The sequence below is a fragment of the Tachyglossus aculeatus genome, chromosome 2, assembly GCF_015852505.1.
Source record: "Tachyglossus aculeatus isolate mTacAcu1 chromosome 2, mTacAcu1.pri, whole genome shotgun sequence".
NCBI lineage: Eukaryota > Metazoa > Chordata > Mammalia > Monotremata > Tachyglossidae > Tachyglossus > Tachyglossus aculeatus.
The window spans coordinates 40,184,927-40,204,654 of NC_052067.1; the positions used below are offsets into that span (position 1 = coordinate 40,184,927).

The 19,728-nt window shown below is 43.2% G+C and overlaps 1 protein-coding gene and 1 non-coding gene across 2 annotated transcripts in view; both read left to right on the forward strand.

Moving 5' to 3' along the window:
- Positions 1 to 19,728, forward strand: part of POU6F2 (POU class 6 homeobox 2) — a 440,175-nt gene that overhangs the window by 243,079 nt on the left and 177,368 nt on the right. The window lies entirely within an intron of this gene.
- On the forward strand, positions 10,004 to 10,141 carry LOC119924462. Its single transcript, XR_005449174.1, has one exon. It is a non-coding gene; the product is annotated as a small nucleolar RNA SNORA7 (small nucleolar RNA).

Consider the following 19,728-nt stretch of genomic DNA (forward strand, 5'->3'; position numbering starts at 1 on the left):
CCAATATTCGATCGTAACGATGTTCTGAACGCTTGCTGCTGGAATTCTCAATGGGTCTTTGGATAGAATTGTGGGTGGCTGCTTTTCCCGGTGCGTGAAGACATTAGTATTATATCATCAGGTTGTCACTTCTTCCATCAGTTTACACAAGCGTGTGCTCATCCGCCTAGATCTTTTCAGCTCAGGACAGGTGTTATGCCTCGACTGTGCTGTGGATATACCCTGGCTTAGTCAACAGACGGATGGACCCCTTCAGATAATGTGAACCCTTGCTTGACTCCTGATGCACCCCTCATATGGGGATGGGAATACTATTCCCCATGCCTACATTCAAGGCCAAAGGCAGAGACTTTTAGACTGTGAGCCCACTATTAGGTAGGAACTGTCTCTATATTTTGCCAACTTGTACTTCCCAAGTGCTTAGTACAGTGCTCTGCACACAGTAAGCGCTCAATAAATACGACTGATGATGATGATGAATTGAGTACATCTCTTTGGGCCTCACGTACTCCGTACCCGCTAAGCTCTCAGTGAATATGATTGAATGAATAAATACTCTCTCATGGGGATGAAAACTCCCACTGGATTTTACATCACAATTAGGCTGAATGTATGATAGCCAGTGACTTTTTCCTTGCTTTATTTTTAAGACTTATTTTTAGTGGGTGTCTCAGGCTAGTCACTAAAATCCATCTACTCCTAAATTACATTCCTGTTTCTACCTCTGATCCATCAGTGATATTTGAGTGCTTACCGTGTGCAGAAAGCTGTACTAAGCTCTCTAGAGAGTTCCTCGTTGTGGGCAAGGAATGTGTCAGTTATATGGTACTCTCCCAAGCACTTAGTACAGTGCTCTGCACACAGTACGTGCTCAATAAATATGATTGACTGACTGTCATGGTCCCTGCCCTCAAGTGGATTGGATTTGAAGAATAAATTCTCTTCAATTCCAGCTATCTTGTGTCCTTCCCCACTCACAGCTTCGAACTACAGTCTGACTTTCAAAGATTTTTCTCCTTTATGATGGAACTCCAACTCATGAACCCCCTTCCCACTGCCCCCCGCCCCCCTTCATTTAACAGATGCTATTAACATTTTAAACCAAGCCTGACTCTCCCCTGGCCATAACCCTGCCCAAGCGTGCTGTCCTTGTATGTAAAAAACCAGGCTCTGCGTTCATCTGTTTTGATTTCCCAGTGCCTGCTGCATTTTGGCTCCCTTCAAAAACCACATAAAGGAGAAGCTTCTTTTGAAGGATTACATTACGGCTTTGATTTTTATTTATAAAACATAAAGGACTAATATATATCAGTTAGGACATTTTGCTTCCAAAGTGCATTGTAGCAAAATAATTGGAAGGCAGTTGTGGTGTGAAATATATGACAGCTTTACAGGACATAAAAAGCAGCTTTTTCTTTGTAATAGTGTAATTGCCTTAAACCCCCACAATCATAATTGTTATCAAAAAATAATCCCAAGGAAAGGCTAATATAAGGTGAGCAGACTATTATAAGAGCTCTAATACACTCAATTCCTTGGACGGCAAATGCAGCCTCTCAATCTCCCCGTGCTTTTAGTGTCAGTCAGAGAGCACTCAGTCATTTCTGTGCATCAAGCCTGCAGTATTGATTTTTCCACTGACTGAAACGGCCCTATAAGCATAAATTTTGCATGAGCCTTTCACTCTGTAGACTTTCCTTTGGTCAGATGACACATGATGTGAACATGAAGACTGTATAATAACAATGCATGGTCAACCTGCAAGCAGTAAAGCGTGGTCTCACAGCTTTGAAGGACAAAAGCTGAGGTGGTGAGAGTGCAGTGTCTCTGGCGCGAGAGAAAACAAATATCATCTCCATCTTGACAGCTTGCATTCAATTTTATTTTCTGTCTCATATGCTTTCATATCCCCCTCTCAGGAAAATATGTACGTGTGTGTATACACACACACACACACACACACACACACACACACACTCTGTCTCTCTCTCTCTCTCTCTCTATCATCAATACTCACACCAAATAAAACTCAGCTCGGTGGAAAAGAAAGGCTTTGATAATGACTGTTTATCAAACTTGAGCTCTCTCCCTCCACAGCTTTTCTCCTCTTCTGTTGTTGTTTTTGGCATTGATACCATTTCTTTTAAGTCAACCCTGGAGACTAAATATTGTATAACAGCATTGGACAGTATTTTGAACCAACCCGAAAAAATGTCTTACCTAAAGATCTGGGCCATGAAAGACAGAAGCAAAAACCCTAATAATAATAATGATGGTATTTGTTACCATCATTAATCTCTAATGGCACTATTACTACATCACTATTACAACATCTACATCTAACATCTACATCTATCTACATCTACAACTATTACAATATCACTAATGGTGACAATCCACTGAATTTAGTGCAGTAACACCCTCTGAAGTTTTCCAATTTTGAATATTCTTACTGTGTGTCTCCAGTGGAAAGAGCCCGGGCTTTTGGAATCAGAGGTCATGGGTTCAAATCCCGGCTCTGCCAATTGTCAGCTGTGTCACTTTGGGCAAGTCACTTAACTTCTCTATGCCTCAGTTACCTCATCTCTAAAAGGGGGATTAAGACTGTGAGCCCCCCATGGGACAACCTGATCACCTTGTAACCTCCCCAGTGCTTAGAACATTGCTTTGCACATAGTAAGTGCTTAATAAATGACATTATTATTATTATTATTATCTTTCTCCATCTCTTGTGTATGCACGCACTTTCTCTTGTTATTGTTGAGAAGTTGAACTTCAAGTGCACTCATTTGGTTATGGTGCCAGATTAATAGAAGAAGGCAGAAGTAGTTTTAACTTCCAAGAGCCAGTAATGCCACAGTGCCATAATGTGGAATCATTTCTCTCTGAAGAAGATTGACAATGGCAACCTGAGGAAATTAATTTACAGTACTGGGCAAAGAGCTCTCTAGATCATGCAACAGTCTACCTGTGTGCCAGATCCTCTGTAGGTATTTAGTGATTGTTGTAAAGAATAACTGCACGTGCCTCCTCCTTTCTTTTAGTAGGCTTTTGGGAGCAACTATCTTGAAGGTGGTCACCTTGAAACATGGCTATCCTGGGGCGGGGGCAGAGAGAACCTGGAATTGTGATGCTGTTATCCCTGAATTTATGTAGCATAAAATGTGTGCTTAAGTTCCACACACATAGAGTTTGTGTACAGTACTATTTTGAGTCACTGGCAATGTTTCTGCATGCAGTTTTCTGGATGCAGATGGGGCTAAAGAGAGTCTCTCTTTTTTTAAGCTATCTTTTCAGTTCTTTCACTGCAAATGCTGCTCTGTGAATCTTGTCCTATAACTGGAAAATAATTCTGGAAACAATAGTCGTATGTCCGGCTAGTATGACTACTAGAGAGCTCTATTCAAAACCAGAAGGACTGTCTCAAACTATGTGCTCTGCCGTGAGCTTCAGCTGAGGGCGATGGACCAATTACACTGATGAGTCTAACCTCCGAAGGAGTTGTCCTTGATTCGAGAAAGGCAATGGAAGGTTTACTACTGGAAGGGAAATTCTGGAAATTTACTTGTTACTCTGCTGCTTCGTGATCCTGAAATTAAACATCAAAAGCAGATGCAGAGGTTTTAATGCCCTCCCACACACACACCAAAAAAAGCAACCCATCATTTTTTGCACCTGGGAGTCGATTCCACATTCGGCTCTCACAACATGTCATGTCATTAGTGCCATCGATTCGGGTAGCGTGGTCTAGTGGAAAGTGCTCCATGTTTTGTCTTGTCTCGGTCTCAGATTCCTCCTCTGTAAGTTGAGGAGAGCAGTTGAAGTAGTAGAAGAACTCCCGCTACGTACGATGTACCGTACTGAGTGATTGGGGAAGTATAACAGAAACACAAGACAAGTGCATCGTACACAAGGAGCTTATATACCGAGGGAGACAGACATACTAATATTTACAAATATAGTAATCAGAGTAAACCATTGAGGATACCTATATCCACAAGTGTAGAGAATGACAAATATAAATGCCTCAGGAAAACCTGCTGGAGGAGGTGACACTTTAGGAGTGCTTTAATAATTGTGATATTTAAGTGGTTATTATATGTCAAGCACTGCACTAAAAGCTGAGGTGTTTAAATATCAGCTGATCAGACAGCCATTGTTCCATACGAGGCTCACACCATTAGGCGAAGGGAAAACAGGTATCCGTCTCATTTTACAAATGAGGAATTTGAGGCATAGAGAAGCTAAGTGACTTGCCCAAGATCACACAGCAGGCAGGTGGCAGAGCCAGGATTGGAGTCCAGGTTTCCTTACTTCTCAATCTGTGTTCATCCTATTAGGTCATCCGTCTGTTGGATTTGGCTTTGGGACAGAGAGCCAGGATATGGACAAGTAGACATAAGTGGGAGAGTTGCACTGAGAAACAAGGGAACAAGATGGGATGTAGAAGGTGAAAAGATAAGAGACATAACATGGGAAGAGTTGGTAGAAAACCTAAAATCAGTCAATTGGGTTTGTTCAGTGCTTACATTACACAGAGCACTGTCCTAAATACTTGGGAAAGTACAGTATAACAGAGGTGGTAGAGATGTTCCCTGCCCAGAAGGAGCATAAAGTGTAGAGGAGATTTAAGGTATCTAAAGGATTTATTTTTTTTTATTGGCAGTGGAGGAAAATGAGAAGCAGGTAGTTGGGTGTTGTGGAATGGAGAGATGTTTGCTGAGCAGTACTTCAATAAGATAACCTGTGCAGCAGAGTAACACATATTGGATGGGGAGAGACTGGAGCAGGAAACCAGTGAGATTGACATAGTAGTCCATCTACGATTGACAGGAGTTTGGACAACAGTTTGCTGGGAGAACAACAGGCTGATCTAGGAAATGTTATTTTAGGAAGGACCAGCAGGATTTAGCAGCAGACTGAATGTGAGAATTGAAAGATGGCAAGGAGTCAAGGATGACATCAAAGTTGTGGAATTCTGGGAAAAGAAAGATGGAGGTATTGTGAATGAATGAATGAATCAGCTGAGAAGGCAAAGTGAGGAGGAGGAGGAGGAGAGTGTTTAGGACAGAAGGTAAGTTGCTCAGTTTTTGATATGTTAAGTTTGAGGTGCTGGCTGGACATTGAGTTGGAGGTGGGGATTTGAGGAGAGGTAGGTCTGGAGTGAGATAGAAGCAGTACTTGAGGTGTGATTTAGTGATGAGCTCCTTGAAAGTATGAGAGTTGGGGATGCCGAATAGAGATTTGTGGGAGAGAAGCAGCATAGCCTAGTGGAAAGAGCACAGGCCTAGGAATCAGAGCACCTGATTAATTCCTGCTCTGCCAATTGCTTGCTGTGTGATTCATTCATTCAATCGTATTTATTGAGCGCTTACTGATCTTGAGCAAGTCACTTAACTTCTCTGTGCCTGTTACCTCATCTGGAAAATGGGGATGAAAGCCTCCTCCCTTCAGTTCAGACTGTGAGTCCCATGTAGGACAGGAACTGTGTCCAGCCTGAAGAACTCATATCTACACTACGACTTTGAAAAGAGCTTGTCACATAGCTTAACAAAAGCCATTAAAAGACAAACGAACACTATACCAGGGCTTTGAACAGCACTTGTCACATAGTGAATGTTTAGCAAGCACCATAGAAAAAAAAGGAAACCTCAGTAGGAGCAGTCAGAAGGAAAGTGTTTCAAGGAGGAGGATGTGAGAGGTTAAGGAGCATTAGGGCAGGAAGTTGAAGATGGGGAGAGCTTGGTGGGAGAGGAGTTCTTGGTAAAGAATAGGGAATCAAAAGTAAAACAAACAATAAGAAAGCGATCTTGGGAGGAGTAGGAATAATAATTATGGTGTTTGTTAAGCACATACTATGTGCCAAGCACTGTTCTAAGTGCTGGGGTAGATACAAGTTAATCAGGTTGGACACAGAGTATACTGCTCATTGGCTTTGGCTCCTCAACAGCCTTGGGTGAATTTAAAAAGTGTTATCTTGGTGGAGTGAATGGGTCAAAAGCCTGATAATTCGTACCCCATAGGAACAAAAGAAGATAAATGAAATCAGACAAAAGAAGATCTACTATATAAATTCAAGGCATTATTCTGAGAAATAGTGCCACACAGAGAGAGCTATCCCTTCGGAGATTAGAAATCAGTCAATCAGTGGCATTTATTGATTGCTTACTCTTTGCAGAACACTGTATTAAGTGCTTGGGAGAGAACAATAGGACAAAGTTGGAAGATGCCTTCCCTGTTCACAAGGAGCTAGCAGTCTAGATGGAAGATTTTTTTAAAAAATGGCATTTGTTAAATGTATACTATGTGTGAGGCACTGTCCTAAGTGCTGGGATACATACAAGATAATTAGGTTGGAAAATCTCATGTCTCAGGTGAGACTCACAGTCTTAATTCTCATTTTACAGATGAGGTACTGGAGGCACAGAGCAGTTATGCGACTTGGCCAAGTTCACACAACCAGACAATTGTTGGAGCCAAGATTAGAACTCAGGTCCTTCTGATTCTCAGGCCCGTGCTCACATTTTTGCCACTATGTACATTTTTGCCTCTACGTACAAGTGACCACTGGGTGTGTGAAATATGGTGAGGCTTAGTAGAAAAAGTTTACTTGCTGGACGGGTAAGCATAGAGCCCTACTTAAGTCACATCTCCTTCAGGAGGCCTTCCCTGACTAAGCCTTAATTACCCTTATTTGTCCTCCTTTTTAAGCACTTGGATCTGTACCCCCTTGTCTTGTCTTATGCCATTGAGTCGTCTCCGACCCATAGTGATGTCATGGACATATCTCTCCCAGAACACCCCACCTCCATCAGCAGTCGTTCTGGTAGTGTATCCACAGAGTTTTCTTGATGAAAATACAGAAGTGGTTTACCATTGCCTTCTTCTGTGCAATGAACGTGCGTCTCCGCCCTCGACTCTCTCCCATGACTTGTTGCAGATGCCTTCCACTCACTAGCCACGGGCCAAGCTATGAATTGAATAGACAGACCTCTGCTTGACTCTCCCACCCATAGTCGAGACTGGTAGACTACTGGAAACACTACAGATGCGACCCTGAGAGGGGCTGTACCTCCTTAAGCATTTGATAGTCACCCTATCTCCCCCACAGCACTTAAGTGACTATCCACCTGCAATTTAATTTAATGTCTGCCTCCTTCTCTAGTGTGTGAACTCTTTGTGGACAGGGATTTTGTCTACCTACTCAAATTGTACAGTACTCTCTAAAGTGCTTAATACAGAGCTCTGACAAAAATGGACACTCAATAAATGCCATGGATTGATTGAGTCTTTTCCCACTAGAAATTAATCATGGAATGCTTCCTGGCAAAGGTGGGATTTCAGGAGGAAGTTGAAGATGGGGAGAGCTTGGTGGGAGAGGAGTTCTTGGTAAAGAATAGGGAATCAAAAGTAAAACAAACAATAAGAAAGTGATCTTGGGAGGAGTAGTAATAATAATTATGGTGTTTGTTAAGCACATAATATGTGCCAAGCACTGTTCTAAGTGCTGGGGTAGATAGAAGTTAATCAGGTTGGACACAGTCCCTGTCCCACATGGGGCTCGCAGTCTTAGCCCCATTTTACAGATGAGGTTACTGAGGCACAGAGAAGTTGTGACTTGCCCAAATTTATGCAGAGGATAAGTGGAGGAGACAGGATTAGAATTCTTCTTACTCCCAGGCCTGTGCTGGGAAGTAATGTAGAGGGCTGGTGAAGAACCTGAAGCCAATGGTCAGGAATTTCTGCTTGACACAGAAATAAATGAATAACCCTCGGGAGTTTTGGAGGAATGGGGAGATGTGTGCTGGGTGGTTCCTTTAAAAAGGTGATCTAGGAGGTAGAGTATACCAGGACAAGCTCATTGGTTCTGTGGAGTAAATTTTGCAATGAATATGAAAGGAAAGGTGGGGTGGAAATAAAGATCTAGACTGTGAGCCCATTGTTGGGTAGGGACCGTCTCTGCATGTTGCCAACTTGTACTTCCCAAGCGCTTAGTACAGTGCTCTGCACACAGTAAGCACTCAATAAATACAATTTAATGAATGAAGGAATGAATGATCGGCAAGTATGTTACCAGAGCAGGCCTAGTTAAGTAAGTCTCTCTTGATAAACAGAATCACAGGCTCCCTAATACCTCCACTTCATAAAAAAAAAGCAGCAATTGATAGTTTTTATTTAATTTTGGTATTATTGTACATTGCCTTTGGGCAGTGTGCAGTTTTAATAAATACACGAGCCATAAAGAGGGAATGAAATTACAAATTGCTGCTGAAAGCAACTGGCTCCTCTCTCTCCTTCTCAATCTCCCTCCTTTTCTCCCTCCCTTCTTCTCTCCCTCCCTACCTCTCTCCCTCCCCAAGATTTCCCCTTCTTTCAAATATAAGCACGTACTGTTGGTCACTCTAGTCAGGGTCTGCAGCCAGTAGGTTTGTGGAGTGCAGGATTAGAGGGAGGAGAAGCTAACACATGTAAATCTTGTACGAGTGGAATGGGAACTCAGTGAAGATATCCTCCTCCCTATTTCCCAAAGATGAGCTCGCTCCATGCCGTCTGTCCTGAGAGGGAAACCTTTTCCTGCAGAATGAGGGGGGAATTGATCTCACCGGCACCACCCATGCTTCTGCTCTGCTGAATACAAGCTAGTCAGTCTGGAGAGTTGGTGGTCCAGCCCTTGTTCAAGGAAATTAGGTAGAGGCCACTTCGCCTCCCTCTCGCTCTGTTTGTGCCCTAGGCAAGAGTGAAAAGGAGGTAGAGAATCCCAAAATAGTGTGCTTTCTGGTCTGTCCTGTGGACAGACAGACAGGGAGATGCTGCTTCACATGTCACATGCTGCAAAGAAGCAGCGTGGCTTAGTGGAAAGAGCACAGGCTTGGGAGTCAGAGGTTGTGGGTTCTGATCCTGGCTCCGCCACTTGTCAGCTATGTGACTTTGGGCAAGTCACTTAACTTCTCTGTGCCTCAGTTACTTCACCCTTAAAATGGGGATTAAGACTGTGAGCCCCACGTGGGACAACCTGATTACCTTTTATCTCCCCCAGTGCTTGGCACATAGTAAGTGCTTAACAAATACCATCATTGTTGCTGTTGTTACGTCTTCATGTCTGCAGAGGAGGATTCTTTCCCTATTTCCAACCAGGAAATGTGTCTGTTCATTGTTATATTGTACTCTCCCCAGGGCTTATTGCACACAGTAAATGGTCAATAAATATAATTGAATAAATAATAATAATAATAATGGTATTTGTTAAGCGATTACGGTGTGCAAAGCACTGTTCTAAGCACTGGGGAGGTTACAAGGTGAATCAGGTTGTCCCACGGGGGGCTCACAGTCTTAATCCCCATTTTACAGATGAGGTAACTGAGGCCCCGAGAAGTTGTGACTTGCCCAAAGTCACACAGCTGGCAATGGGCAGAGCTGGGATTTGAACCAATGACCTCTGACTCCAAAGCCCGGGCTCTTTTCACTGAGCCACGCTGCTTCTCAATGAATGAACCCTGCCCCTTCATGCATAGTTGTATGGCTTCTCACCTCCTGGTGGGGAATACAGACCAATCATTACGCCGATCAATCAGTGGTAGCTATTGAACACTTACTGTGTGCAGGGCACTGTACTAAATGCTTGGGCAAATACAATAGAGCAGAGTTGGTAGACATGTTCCCTGTCCACAAAGGGCTTTCAGTTTAGGGATGGTAAGCCCAGACACACCCAGATACAGAACAGCTGTCTCTTCCTCTAAACTTTTCACATTCACTCAATCCTATCAGAGAGATGGTGACTGTTAGTATTCTCTCCCTCAACATTTTTGGGGGCATAGTTTCCCCCCTCAAATGCATTCTGTTTCTAGCAGAGTCATCACCCTTTTTTGGGGTACTCATAGAACATTCTGAATGGAGAAAAGCCAGTGGGATTTCCTGGAATGGGTAAGGAAGACCCGCTCTGATCGGGCTTGAAGGAAATATCAAAGGAGGGAACTGATCTATCTGTTTCCCTTAGCCCTTGTTATACCTTTCAGGGTTGCATCTGGAGAGTTTCCAGTACCCTACCAGTCTCGACTATGGGAGGGAGAGTCAAGCAGAGGCATATCCATTCCATTCCTAGCTTGGGCAGTGGCTAGCAAGTGGCAGGCAATCTGCTTTAAGTCAAAATTCACCTGTGCTGGCAGCAGCGGCATGGAAGAGAGTCAAGGGTGGAGACCCAGGTTTACTATGCCGAAGGAGGCAATGGTAAACTGCTTCCATATTTTTACCAAGAAAACTCTATGGATACACTACCAGAACGATTGCAGATGGAGGTGAGACGTTCTGGGAGAGATATGTCCATGGAGTCGCTATGGGTCAGACACGATTCGACAGCATAAGACAACAACAGCAACAACAAAGCCCTTGTTGAATATATCCTCCAAATATGGTATTCATTAATTCATTCAATTGTACTTATTGAGCACTTACTGTATGCAGAGCACTGTTCTAAGTGCTTGGAAAGTACAAGGCAGCAACATATAAAGACGGTCCCTACCCTTTGACAGGTGTCAAAGCTATATGCACATCATTGCCAAAATAAATAGAATAGTAAATATGTACAAGTAAAATAGAGTAATAAATCTGTACAAATATATACAAGTGTTGTGGGGAGGGGAAGGATGTAGGGCAGGGGGATGGGGAGGAGGAGAGGAAAAAGGGGGCTCAGTCTTGGAAGGCCTCTTGGAGGAGGTGAGCTCTCAGTAGGGCTTTGAAGGGAGGAAGAGAGCTGGCTTGGTGGATGTGTGGAGGGAGGGCATTCCAGGCCAGGGGAAGGAAGTGGGTTAGGGGTCGACTGCAGGACAGGCAAGAATGAGGCACAGTGAGGAGGTTAGCGGCAGATACAAAAAAATCCCTAGATAATTATCCTCGAAGGTGGCATTACTGGTTGAATGGGAAAACAGATATCTGTGCCAGAAGAAACTTTCCCAAGGTGGTCACTATTTCTAAAGTTTTTGACTTCACTAGAGGATCGATATATAATAATAGTAATAATAATGATGATGGTATTTATTAAGCATTTACTATGTGCCAATCACTGTTCTAAGCACTGAGGGGGATACAAGGTGATCAGGTTGTCCCACGCGGGGCTCACAGTTTTAATCCTCATTTTACAGATGAGTTAACTGAGGCATAGAGAAGTGAAGTGACTTGCCCAAAGTCACACAGCTGACAGTTGGTGGAGCTGGGATTTGAACCCATGACCTCTGACTCCAAAGCCCATGCTCTTTCCACTGAGCCATGCTGCTTCTCATGCTGAGCCTGATATCCGATAATAATAATAGTTGTGGGGTTTAAGCACTCACTATGTACATTGTCTTAAGCACTGGGGTAGATACAAGATAATCGGGTTGGATACAGTCCCTGTCCCACATTCATTCATTCATTCATTCATTCAATCGTATTTATTAAGTGCTTACTGTGTGCAGAGCACTGTACTAAGTGCTTAGGAAGTACAAGTTGGCAACATATAGAGACGGTCCCTACCCAACAGCGGGCTCACAGTCTAGAAGGGGTGGACAGACAACCAAACAAAACATATTAACAAAATAAAATAAATAGAATAAATATGTACAAATAAAATAGAGTAATAAATACGTACAAACATATACACATATATACAGGTGCTGTGGGGAGGGGAAGGGGGTAAGGCGGGGGGGGGATGGGGAAGGGGAGGAGAGGGAGAGAAAGGAGGGGGCTCAGTCTGGGAAGTCCTACATGAGACTCACAGTCTAAGGATGGGAGTACAGGTATCAAATCCCCATTTTACAGATGAGGAAATGGAGACAACGCAGAGAAGTGACTTGCTCAAGGTCACACAGTCAGGTGGCGGATCTGGGATTAGAACCCAGGACCTCTGACTCCCATGCCCTTTCTGCCAGGACACACTTCTTCAGTTGGCATGTTCTCCTTGCACAGATAAATTTGTAACTGGATGGAGATAGATGGGAGATGGTGAGAATTACTGACCAATAAGAAAATTTGGGAAGTGATACGATACGAGCTGCATTGTCCCTGAATGCCCATTCTCCTTCTCCTAGAGGGAGAGCTTCTCAAACAGATCTCCTTGAAATGTACTTGCCTTTTGTGGTAGAAAGACCCACATACGTATTGAATCTCTTTTGAGAATGCTGTTTCCTTTTTTCATGTGGTATTAAAGTGCTTACTATGTGCCTGGCACTGTGCTACACCCAGGAGTAGATATAAGTTAATCATGTTGTACACAGTTCATATCCCCGTTGGGCTCACAATCTTAATTCCCATTTTACAGATGGGAAGTTGTGACTTGCCCAAGGTCACACAGCAGACAAGTGGCGGAGCTGGGATTAGAACCCAAGTCCTTGTGATTCCACTAGGCCGTACTGTTTCTCTGAGTTCTCCGGAGCTCTGCTGCATTTGGAAGGGAACCACGATGGATGGGAAGGTTACTTGTCATCCCCCGTTAGATTGTTAGTTCCCCAAGGGCAGGACAGTTATCACAACATGTACATCTTTTGTGTGGTCCTGAAATATGTTGCTCCATGGGCTGTAGGTGCTTTATTAATACTGGAGAAGCCTGTTCTGTCTGCTGATGTCGAAGAGTGGAGCTGGGTGGCTTACAAGCTGAGACAAAATAAACACAGCTTGAAAAGTATGAAGGCCCCAGCACTTTTGCATTACTTTGAACACCGTGGAAGGGATCTCAGCCCCGAGCATTGGTAATTGAGCAAAAAGTGGGTGTATCAGGAGGGGAAGGAGAAGAATGAGTGTTGTGCTTATATTTGGAGGTGAAGGAAGCTTACCTGCGTCTGTTGAGGGGAAAAATTGTGTGACGGCTCCTTGAGTGGAACCCATCTTTTTCTTCCTCTAGTGTACTCACCCAAACACTCAGTGCAGAGCTCTGCATATAGTAGGTGCTCAATAAATACCATCGATTGATTGATTTTTCTTTTGAAAAGACTTCTCTCAAAAACCAAATCAGTTTGGGAATTGAGTACCCCTTGGTGGGGAAAGTGCTTCAAAATTTCCCTCTTTAGATTTCAAAATAAACGTTTTTGGGCACACGGGTAGGCCCAGTTCTGTTATGTTGTTATATTGTACTCTCCCAAATGCTTACTATGGTGCTCCACACACAGTAAGTGCTCAATAAATATGATTGATTAAGGTAATCTAGAGCTCACTTTATGCTGTTTGAAGAGTTGTTGAGCAGGTTTCAGAAACCCAAGGGAGTGTAGGCTCCGCTCCTGTTTTTTCCACGCTGTTTCCTCAGTCACACGCTTATGTATTACGCAGTCACCATAGTTATAATTAACACCAGAGCCCTTTAAGCTGTCTGAATTCCCTCCCCATTACTATTATCCACCCACAAATGCTCTTGATCCGTGAAAGGTGTAGTGTTGTGCACTGTATGCACCTGTCAAGACCTGTAGAAGGGGATCCCTGGGAATTAATAGCGAGTCCAGGAAGGCAAGAAAAGATGACTTGAAATAGCCCCTTAAATGGTAACCCCAAGCCCCGAACAGAATCTAAAATAACAATCCAGCATTTACGCATTGGAATAAAATCCCATGCAAGATCACAAATTGCACTGGTAAAGTGCATGTTACCAGAAGGCTTGTTTGTCATTTCCATCCATCATGTGGAATGTGGATTAGACCCAGGGGGATTGCCACACAAACATACCCAGTTTTCTCTCGAATTCTTCTTTTTCATTCTTTAATATAGATGTGCTTTCCGGCACGGACAACTTTTCTCCATGGGATCATGTTGAAAAGAGAGGATTGGCTTGTGGTTAAGACCATTTCAGTCCACATTTGTGCACATGAGCCACTATCTTTAGCCGTCCAGTTCCCCGCCTTGAAGGAATTGTTCCATTGACTCAGCACAGATGCAGAAATCAGGAGTCATAAGGATGATAACCATCATCCTTTTGCAATGGGGAAAAAAATCATGAGTAGGTTTGATTTCCATGTCTGTTTTTTGTGAGTTGGTGCATTGGACCTGAAGGACTGACCCAACAAAGGTGAAGAATTAATCCCTGCATGGCCTAGTGGATAGAACATGAGCCTAGGAGTCAAAAGGCCCTTGGTTCTAATCCCGACTCCGCCGCATGTCTGCTGTGTGATCTTGGACAAGTCACTTCATTCCTTTGGGCCTCAGTTACCCCATCTGTAAAATGGAGATAAGAGTGTGAACCTCATGTGGGACAGAGACGGTGTCCAACCTGATTAACTTGAATCTACCCTAGCGCTTAGAACAGTGCTTGGCACATAGTGAGCACATAACAAGTGCCATAATTATTATTATTATTGTTACAGTTCACAGAGGAACCTCCAGGTCCAACTGTAGATCTGTACTTTGTATCCCAAGGTAGCATAACTAATCCCAACTCTATCACTTGTCTGCTGTGTGATCTTGGGTAAGCCACTTTACTTCTCTGTGCCTCAGGTACCTCGTCTGGGAAATGAGGATAAAGACTGTGAGCCCCACATGGGATAGGGACTGAGTCCAACTCGATTTGCCTATGTCCATCTCATTGCTTAGTACAGTGCCTTGCACATAGTAAACACTCAACAAATACCACAATTATTCTGGGGAGAGCTTTCCTAAGTGTGCAAAATGTGGGCTTGACAATCCCACATTGTTTAAAAGTCCATAAGGATCAGGAAGAATTGTTCTCTAGGCCTGATCCATGCCTGGCCCATCCCCATTTCCAGTTTACTCCTTTCATTCCAATCGTTATGAGACAGGCAAGCTTTCTCATAATAACTATAATTGTTCCATGAAAGCACTTATTATATGCCGAGCACTATGTTAAGCGGTGGGGTAGATAAAGACAACCATGTTGGATACAGTCCTTGCCCTACATAGAACTCCCAGGACAGGGAGGAGGGAGAACAGGAATTGAATTTTACAGATGAGGAAATTGATGTCAGAGAAGGTAAGTGACTCTTCCAAGGTCACCCAGCAGTCAAGAGGCAGAACTGGGATCAGAATCCATGTCCCCTGATTCCCAGCCCGTACTTTTTCTAGTAGGCCCTATGGCTTCTCTTGGTGGTGTTCTCAGCACTTTTCTGAATTTGTGGCGCTGCAAAATTCCAATAATGGTGATTTGGGCAATGGGTGTGAATTGTGATTGCAAGGTAAGATATAGTTAATCATTCCTGTTGCACTGTTGTGGTTGTAAAGCGAGAGGTAGCAAATCTTCCCTGTTGACTGGCTAACAGGAATTGTATGCCATTGTCAAAATCTCATCAAAGTGAGGGTTCCACATTTAAGGAGGCTTGGGCTTTGAGTCTTGGTACCAATGGAGATGGGTGATGAAAATGAGAAGATCCTTAACCTTAAAGATGGATGACAGGGAAGACAGCACACCATTCTTCCCACATTCTTTGTGGCCACCACCATCCGGATTGTGGCTCTGACTCAGTAATGCCACTGCTCATGAATACTATGTATTTTACTTCCCCTCAATTCAAGAATCCATCCTCTTTGCTGGTTCCTTACTTAGATTTCACACTGATTAATATGTTGGCTGTAATGGAAGAAGCTCTGCATTCTTTCTGAAGTCACTTCTGTAGTCATAGAAGCAGTGTGGCTCAATGGAAAGAGCACGGGCTTGGGAGTCGATTGTCATGGGTTCTAATCCCTGCTTTGCCACTTGTCAGCTGTGTGACTTTGGGCAAGTCACTTAACTTCTGTGCCTCAGTTACCTCATCTGTTAAATGGGGATTAAGGCTGTGAGACCCACGTGGGATAACCTGATCACCTTGTCTGCCCCCCAGCGCTTAAAACAAACAAATGCCATCATTATTACTATTATTATTATTATTTCATATGCCAGAGAATCTTCTAATGCCTAGGAAGATCTGATTCCCCATCTAGGTTGTTTTAGTAACATTCAGATTGATAGATAATTTTTTCATCTAGGCACAGTGTTACACATGGTTCTGTGTACAAGTTGTTTTCCACAGATGCGTGCATTTTGGTATGTAAAATAGTCACAAATGGTTTTCTAGATAATTTGGGGAGCTCTACGTCAGCTAGAGAAAGGCCGTGTGAAATATAAAGTCACACATTTATGTCCCAAACCACTATTGCCTCTTTAGCCATGTGTCGTCATATTCTGGAAATATGGAGAAAGATACAAAGAAAAAAGAATCAGAAGAGAAATATAACTAATTATGGATTATTTATGCCTGTGAGGAATATGTAAACATTAACTCTGCATTTTAACTGAATTTTATCTAAGTTGTTCTTACTCTGCCACCTGAAGGACAAAGTTATTCTTCAAAGGAATGTAGCTTCAGTGCTTCAGGGCTCATGTAACTTGTTTAATGATGATAGTTATTTGATGGCATTCCCTGGTAATCATTCTATCAAAAGACGATTACCCAGAAGCAGGATTAAATGGGGATATCGAAAAGAATACAGATTAATCAAGATAGGAATCTTCATTCCTCCACTGCAGCCGGTGAATTCCACCCACAGCTAACTATTGTTTCCAGGCTTGAGTGATATCATTTATTAATTTAAGAGTAAAACAATGAGTAGTTTTGCTCATTAAACAGTAATGAAAATAGTAATAATTGTGGTATTTTGTTAGTCTTTACTGTGCATCAGATACTGTACAAAGCACTGGAGTGGATACAAACAAATTAGGTCAGAGTCGCTATCCCACACGGGGCTCACGGTCTTAATCTCCACTTTACAGATGAGGTAATTTAGGCACAGAAAGGAGAAGTGACTTGCCCAAGGTCACACAGCAGAACAAGTGGTGGAGCCAGGTTTAGAATCCAAGTCCTTCTGACTCTCAGGCCCATACTCTAACCACGAGTTTCCTTTATTTCATAAAGCTGCCATTTCTTTTGTCAAGTGAAATCCACTCTACAGATAGTTTTATAGTCTCTTACTCAAGAGTTCAGCTATTTCGGGAGTTTGGTTAAGTTTCGTGTAACCGAAAACATTTGATTTAATCCATCATATTTATTGAGCGCTTACTGTGTGCAGAGCACTCTACTAAATGCTTGGTAAGTACAAGTTGGCAACATATCGAGACGGTCCCTACCCAACAGTGGGGCCCAATTGAGCAATGGTATTTTGTAGATCCTTCCTGTGTGCAGAGCACTGTACTAAGCACTTGGGAGAGTATAATAAAATAGAGTTAGCAAACATGATCCCTGTCCTCAGTGAGTTTACAGTCCAGTAGTTTCTCATTAAGACTTCAAGTCCCCTACTCTTTTAAGTCAGGCAGATAAAGGTTGGAACTGTGGACCAGTTGATCCCAGGATAATGCAGCAATAAAAGGTGACATTCCCTGCCCACACAGAGCTCACAATCTAGATGGGAGAGACAGGCATCAGTACAAATAAATACCGTTAGCTGTTTCAGGGAGAGAGGAAAGAGGAAGGGTAAAGACATGATGCTATAGAAAAATCTCTGAGGACCCATCCAGATCTCCAACTGAAAAGGTTCAGAAGTTGCCTTCCTCCGCCTCTTTAAATCATCATCATCATCAATTGTATTTATTGAGCGCTTACTGTGTGCAGAACACTGTACTAAGCGCTTGGGAAGTACAAGTTGGCAACATATAGAGACAGTCCCCACCCAATAGTGGGCTCACAGTCTAAAAGGGGGTGACAGAGCACAAAACCAAGGATACTAATAAAATAAGTAGAATAGATATGTACAAGTAAAATAAATAAATAAATAGAGTAATATGTACAAACATATATACATATATACAGGTGCTGTGGGGAAGGGAAGGAGGTAAGATGAGGGGGATGGAGAGGGGGATGAGGGGGGACTGTTTGAGGAAGGGAAAGGAATGGAGGAGTCACAAAGGAGGGATCCTGCAGTTCTGAGATGTCTTGCCTACTGGGCTGCTCCATTTCCCTCTCTCTACAGGTGATGGGTCAGCAAACTGGGAGAGAAGCAGCTTGGCTTAGTGGATGGAGCACGGGCCTGGAAGCCAGAAGGACCTGGGTTCTAATCCTGCCTCCACCACTTGTCTGCTGTGTGACCTTGGGCAAGTCACTTCAATTCTCTGGGCCTCAGTTACCTCATCTGTAAATGGGGATTGAGACTGTGAGCCCTATGTGGGATAGAGAAGCAGCATGGCTCAGTGAAAAGAACAAGGGCTTGGGAGTCAGAGGTCATGGGTTCAAATCCTGGCTCCTTCGCTCGTCAGTTGTGTGACTTTGGGCAAGTCACTTAACTTCTCGGGGCCTCAGTTACCTCATCTGTAAAATGGGGATTAAGATTGTGAACCCCATATGGGACAACCCAATCACCTTGTATCTTAGAACAGTATTTTCTTCTAGACTGTGAGCCCTCTGTTGGGTAGGGACCGTCTCTATATGTTGCCATCTTGTACTTTCCAAGCGCTTAGTACAGTGCTCCGCACACAGTAAGTGCTCAATAAATACGATTGAATGAATATTGATTATGTCCAACCTGATTAGCTTGTATCTACATCAGCACTTAGTATAGCGCCTGGCACATAGTAAGTGCTTAACAGATACCGCTAAAAAGAAACAAAAAACAGTTTCCACTCCCAATGAAACCAAACTTCAAGCAGTGTGGGATAGAAGTGGGCAGTTTGAGAGACAGCAGCAGAACATGTGTCAGCCTGACATGGACCAATTAGAATTGTTGTTGGAGCAGAGTTGCAACACCTATATATATGTATACATGTTTGTACATATTTATTACTCTTTGTACATATTTATTCTATTTATTTTATTTTGTTAATATGTTTTGTTGTGTTCTCTGTCTCCCCCTTCTAGACTGTGAGCCCACTGTTGGGTAGGGACCATCTCTATATGTTGCCAACTTGTACTTCCCAAGTGCTTAGTACAATGCTCTGCACACAGTAAGCGCTCAATAAATACGATTGAATGAATGAATGAAACAAAAACTCCCAGGAACTGTGTTGTGGGAAGCAGCATGGCATATTGGAAAGAACATGAACCTGGGAGTCGGAGGATCTGGGTTCTAATCTCTTTTTCTGCCAATTGCTTACTGTGTGGGACCTTTAGCAATCATTTAACTTCTCTCCCTGTTTCCCTAACTGTAAAATAGGGATTAAATCCCTGGTTTCCCTACCCCAGCACTGAGAAAGTGTTTGGCACATAGTAAGGCCTTAACAAATAATATTAAAAAAAAAAAAGATGCAGCAGTCCAGGAAAGGGCAGTTTTCACTTGGAAGAGAAGGATTGTCATTCACTGGCTGGTTTTATCAGCCATATTGGCACTTACTGATGCAATCATACCATCAGGAAACATGAAGAAATTCTCCCCTTCCCATCTCTTTCCTCCTTCTCACTCCCTCTCCTCACCCAAGGTTGAATCTAAAGGCCATATGTCTCAAGACCGTGTAATTTTTCCTCTTAAAAATGCATCAAAGTGTGTCAGATCTTTCAGGAGGATTCAGAAGTTACGAGGCGTGTTCCACTCTATTAGATGGACGGAGAAAAACAATCTGAAAGATTCCAGTGCATTGACAGTTCAGGAGTTCCAAGGGATAGTGCTGCTTTGTGCCAGTGGTCATTCAGGCCGCTGCTGGTAGTTTCTCATCTGTAAGAAGAGAGGTTAGCACCCCCCGACAGAGGACAGACTCTCTAAGAATCCAAGGTGGATAAGGGTCTCCAAGTTCATCCAGAATTCCAGAAGCTGGCTTCCACTGCTCTGGAACTTTGGGATGAGAACAGACACACCGGAATGGCTTTG